The sequence below is a fragment of the Epinephelus moara genome, chromosome 12, assembly GCF_006386435.1.
Source record: "Epinephelus moara isolate mb chromosome 12, YSFRI_EMoa_1.0, whole genome shotgun sequence".
In the NCBI taxonomy this organism is placed as follows: Eukaryota; Metazoa; Chordata; class Actinopteri; order Perciformes; family Serranidae; genus Epinephelus; species Epinephelus moara.
In genome coordinates, this window is record NC_065517.1 from 4607897 (window position 1) to 4614145 (window position 6249).

The 6249-nt window shown below is 35.4% G+C and overlaps 1 protein-coding gene across 1 annotated transcript in view; it reads right to left on the reverse strand.

Moving 5' to 3' along the window:
* LOC126399150 (adhesion G-protein coupled receptor F1-like) overlaps positions 1-6249 on the reverse strand; it is a 74702-nt gene that overhangs the window by 37012 nt on the left and 31441 nt on the right. The window lies entirely within an intron of this gene.

Here is a 6249-nt window from a genome sequence, read left to right on the forward strand (position 1 = left end):
TTTGCCAACAGTTCAGTTTGTCAGGTGTATGCAGCATTTCTGACAGGTTTTATGATGGTGTTGGTCAGTCTGTCTGCTTTGGATCACATTTTGCTGCAATACAGATGATTAAATTCAAATGAAAAGACTGAAAACGTTATATCATGAGGTAAAACTGATGCTAACAAAGTTTTCCTTATGGGAAATAATTTTAAGATATTAGGAAAATAGCTAATAAATCACAATATCCTGCAATATATTATATCCCAATACTCAGCGTATCGCAATATTGCAATAATATCATATCATGACCTGAGTATCACGATAATATTGTATCCTGGGTCCTCCTACTGGAGGCGATGTCCACCTCTAGCATACATGTATTCACAGGTGCACAAAACGATCTGTATCTTTATTCAGAGAGAAAACCTGAAGTAGGTGTGTTATTTTTTCCACAAAGTTATTTTAAATTGGCAAATATAATTTAAGTTACGTATTTTTCTAACTTAATGTTCATTGGCAATGAAATTGTTGTGCCTTCAAAGTATCAAGTTGATTTAATATTTGCATATAACCAATTATCATTATCATTATCATCAAACCATTGTTTATCAATTATCATTATCATTATCATCAAACCATTGTTTATTCAAGGAAAGTTGACTAGCATTAAGCTTTCTAATGCCCTTAGTTCATATTCAAAAGGCTAGAGGGATACATAGCTATATATAAGAGCAATTGCAATACAATGATGAAAAATCCATAAAACCAAATAACAAGAGACAATGTCTAGCAGGAATTACAAGCAGCAATGAAAATAGTAAAAAGAAGAAAAAGTTGCATAACAAGAAATAAGTCAAAGATGACATAAATATAAATATGACATAACAACTACAATAACAACAGTGAAAAAAAGAAAATCATGTCTGTCGATTAACCAAAGCAGGAACTCTGTATAGCAACTTTAAATCCTTTAAAGTTGTGAAAAAAAACTCTTTACTTACATACTACTTACTCTGTCTTTTCTTCAGGTGTACTGTAAGCTCCATTTTTAAGGTTCAGTGTTGGGGGTAATGCGTAACAAAAGTAATGTTTTACAGTAATATATTAAGCATTAGCAGTAATGAAGTAATATANACAATCAGTTCTTTATGACCGACTTTGTGACATTAAGAGACGAATGGATCAAAATGCCAACAAATACAATTAAGAAGTATTTCACAACTGAAAAGATGGTGTTTTACAAAACTGGGCTGTCCATGTAGTAGAAAGATGCAAAGACATTTGAAATTGGTGCCACATGACCAGACAAAACAGAGGAGGCCCTTCACCCTAGAGGTCGCAGCTTTTGACACGTATGAAACCAAAAGTCAGTGTTATTTTAACGTAACATGTAACTTACGTACCTATATCCCATTGTTGAAATGTAACATTATGTAATTTAAGGATGGTTGTTGTGCAGTGACGTTTCTTAAGTGAAGCATTTACAGTGTTCATTTTGTCATCTATTTTAGAATTAGTCTTAGTTTTTTTCTTTTTTTTTAATCTTTAAACTAATCCAGTTAGGCTAATTCATGTATCAGAAATTAGAATGAAGTTGACAGATTGTATAAGAATTTCATTTAGACATTTTTTTTTCTACAAATAATTCATACACACAAACTGTCTTCTCTCCAGCAGTACTGGACAGGTTTAAGGGGTGATTTACCAGCGCTTACTTACTGATCATCATTTGAAAAGCTCAACATGTCTCTATATATGCTCTCAAAAACTTAAACTTATCCATCTCACTGTTAAGAAGCAGAAAAATGAAGTAATTAACTTCTGAATTCTTTCTTAATCTGCAACATGTTAGTCTGGAGTTTTAAACTTGTGTCCTCTCACAGAGTTGGTGTTTAAAACTACACTTTCAACTGATCTGAGTTCAGGCTGCTGCAACTAACTCATTTGACAAATCCATTCGGCAGCTCCACCATCCAAAGTCAGACACTGATTATTTACTGCTGAATTACAGCTCACAAGTCGCATTTACAACTGAAACTGCTCTGGAATGTTTTCCCTGCAGCTCCCAAAAAAACTATTTTCCTACAGACTTATATGACCAAAGCAACAACTTGTTTTATATCACACTGAAGTATCACAACATAATGGCAAGAGGCAATCCCATTGCTGCATTTTATGTAAACTGTGCTCAAGCTCCTCCTATAAAATCTACATCTAGTGTTTATTAAGAAAATATAAAAATCAATAAGTTCCAATTATTCCCTTTACATTCAGTAAAGGAATCACATGCTTTCATTTATTAAATAGTAAAATGGCTTTGGTTTTAAATGTAGTAAAGACTATCCAAGCTACATCAAATCTTTGCTGTCTCTACAGTCAGTGTTGTAATTTAACAAGTAATAACACTTTGTTACAGTAGTTAAGTAACTTTTTGGAATATCTTTAATTGAATTTACTATATACCTCTGCCAACTTTTACTTCTACTTTACTTTTACTATATTTCCCAAGTAAAATGTATACTTTTACTTGGGATGGACAGATGAATGAATGACGGAGTGGTAGGGAAGAAAAACTGGATTTTGTTCTTTAAATCCTTTAAAGTTGTGAAAAAAAACTCTTTACTTACTTATTACTTACTCTGTCTTTTCTTCAGGTGTACTGTAAGCTCCATTTTTAAGGTTCAGTGTTGGGGGTAATGCGTAACAAAAGTAATGTTTTACAGTAATATATTAAGCATTAGCAGTAATGAAGTAATATATAACGTGTTACTAGGTAACACGTTATATTACCTGTATTTATAATATGTATTTATCATGTTCAATATGTTTCCATTAATACACCAGCAGCGTCTACAATGTACCCCGTTCTGCTTCTGCGCCCTAAGGCGCCCTAAAGCAGCGGGGATACGGAGCTGGCCTCCCATTAATTTTTTTGATCAACACATCTGGATGATGTTAATGTAAGTTTCCATTCACATCCCCCAACTGCAGAGCAAATCCGGCACACAGTACCATCCTTATGCATAACTCTCTTCTGTTGTAGCTGACCAGCACACCGGCAGGTGGATCTTCCCGCTCTGGTTTATTAATTTGTGCTCATCATTAGTAACTTAATCCCACACTATTCTGTTTGTTGTGCTGACCTTAACATTTGTTTCATGAATTTCATCATAGGCCCACAAATATTTATCCATATCTCTTAATTATTAGACTTTGATCCTCTGCCTGACCCTCCCTGTGTCTGAGGCTATTCATTTGTTTTAAAAGGTCAAGGTTATTTAATTGCTCTATATCATCATGCTATTATTAATACAAGCAGGTGATTTTAATGCAAAGTGGTAACTGCTGTATGGGAATGCATGAATGGGTCAGACCTGCGCAGCACTGGATTAAAGATGAACTGTAATATACTGGAGTTTCTGTGCTTTGATTATCTGCTGTGAAACGATACTGTATGACCCTCATCCATTTAAAATTAACATAAGTTCTTCTGAGCTCATTTTGGTCAATGTAACACAAAAGTAAATTGATTTATTATTTTCAAATGAAGGTAACTAGTAATATATAATATATTACATTTTGAGAGTAACTTGCCCAACACTGGGGGTGGTGTACATCTTACGAAGAAATAAACTTCAGAATTCTCAAAATTTTGACTGCCTACTTTTTTTATTAACAGCATTTACATCTATTTTTACTATCAATACTTAATTACATTTAATACCATAAATTACTTTTGATACTTAAGTACAGTAAATATCTAAGACTTTTACTTAAGTATACTAATAGGTGACAGTCTTTACCTTTAAGATATCTGTAGTTTTACTCAAGAATGGCTTTCAGGAACTTCATACTTAGTATGCTTTAAGATTGCATGAAAGCATACTAGGTAATCAGCCACCTGTATAAGATAAAAGTGAAGTTTTAAAATGAATAATATATTTGTTTACCTCTCATTGTCTTCCAGCTTCCAAAATGGGCTGTTGTCAGGAGTGGATGATCATTTTACTGTACACCTCCCGATGCAGACACCAGTATTCAAACATGTTCAAAAGGCCATCAGTCAGCTTCCTGGAATACTGAGTCACACACCTGTCTGGCAAATTAAGTGACTGGATTCTTGGCACAAGTCTAGATACTTGGTTGATTGGAGCATTGTGAATGCAGTGTCTTTTTTTTGTGTCTACAAATGTACGTCAGAGCCTCATGTGTCTGTCAGGTGGTTGTGGTTTGGGCTGGAACCCCTTTGAAATGGTTAATTCTCTTTTTTGTACTGATTATGTTTTCAGTAAAAGGGATGTGCCAATAAAGACATATGTAACTCTGTAAGGTTTATTTGCTTATCATATACTCTCATAAACACATTTAGTCAAAGTCTTACATTTACAAATTTTCCTTGAGTGTTTTATGAATGACATCAGTTTAGAACAGTGTGAGGGTCCAAATCATATCTTGTTTATTCGCATGTTGTTGTCAGGTGTGTCAAAAGCAGCACTAAGGAAAAGCACAGATACACTTCAGTGTGTCAGATCTACCTGTCTTCTGCTGCTTACATCACAGGATGTCATGTAAAGTCAGACTGAAATGTTTTCAGGTATATTTTTTCAATTAGACATCCTTGACAGTTTACCTGATATATGATGCTCTTTCTTCTTCTTGCTTGTCTTGCTCCTCTTTCTTTACAGTCAATCCAAAAGCATTTGAGAAAGGAACAGCTATGGTTTTAGGCATGGCACTTTTACTGAAAAAGCCTTTGGACAGCTGCCAAATTAATGGGAGTAAGTAGTAATTAACAATGCAGTTAGGTGTAGCTGGAATCTAATTTCTACAAAAGAGGTTGAACACACCTTAAAGTTTTAAAGTTCATGAATAAGTGGACTAAATTAATGCACTCAGCTGAGTTATGAAACAAAAGCATTTGACGTCAAGACAGCGCATTCAAGGTCTGGAGTGTAAAATTCAGTGGCATCTAGCACTGAGGATTGCAGATTGCAACCAAATGAATGTCCTACTGGTTAGAATTCCTTCAGTGTTTATTGTTCAGGAGGTTTTTAGCAGGAGCTGAATTATCCACAGAGGTCTCCTCCTCTCCAAATTTAACAGACCAGGTGATTTAAACAGGTAAAAACACTGAATAAAGCACTCACCCATGAGTTTGTTGATCCTTTCTTGTGCCAATGTTGAGGCAAACCATGATGGGGTTTTTTCTAAAGCTAACCATGTGCTTATGTTGCATAAGGGAATATATGTAAATATGAGGTGTTTTACCAACATTGTTAATTCAGAAAAACACTGTATTCATCTAACAAACAGAAACAGCACATTTCCTGTGAAAACAGATGTGTATTTTGAAAAGACACAGTGCATGTAACAAGTGTAAATTGACACGGCATTCTGGAACATCAACAACAGACGCAGGAGCAGGGGTGTAAATTTGGACAGTGCAGGCAGTGCAATTGCACTGGGGCCCATGGGGTGGAGGGGCCCAATATCCACCTGATAATACACCTGTTTTAAAAGAAAGAACTTAATTCAATCAAATGGTGCAACTTTTTATATCCACCCTCAGTGGAAAAAAGCAAATCCATCACCATTGTGGTTTTCTGTTTTTGTAACAATCTATAACAAATTTATATGGGTATTCCACATAAACTATAAAAAACTATAAAAAAAAATATTTAGTTAAACTTATAATTTACTGTTTTCTTTTGTAGTTTTGGTCACATACCTTTATGCAATGATGATTTCTGGGTAATATGTATGTTGCTGTATTATCAAGTCTGTTTAAAGGGATAGTGCACCCAAAAATTCAGCCATTATCTACTCACCCATATGCTGAGGGAGACTCAGGTGAAGTTTTAGAGTGCTCACATCCCTTGCGGAGATCCCAGGGGAGAGGGGCTAGAAACAAAACTCCCCCTAATGGAGGCTTTCGGCGCCCCAGATTAAAACGTTCAAAAAACACATAATTGAAACCACAGAATATCTCCATACTGCTCGTCCGTAGTGATCCAAGTGTCCTGAAGCCCCGACATAAAAAGTTGTTTGGCAAAACGTCATTTGAACTCTGTTTTTAGCCTCATTGTAGCCTGTAGCTCTAACTGCCTCTCTATAGACCTCGCTCACATGTAAAAACAACTCTTTATGTCAGGAGGAAACTGATGTTTTGGTCCAGGAGGTCTGCTCGCAGTGTCCGAATATACGGAACTGCGAGCAGACCTCCACGGGCTGATGATGCAAAGGTAGCCTGGGAGGAGGTCACCACAA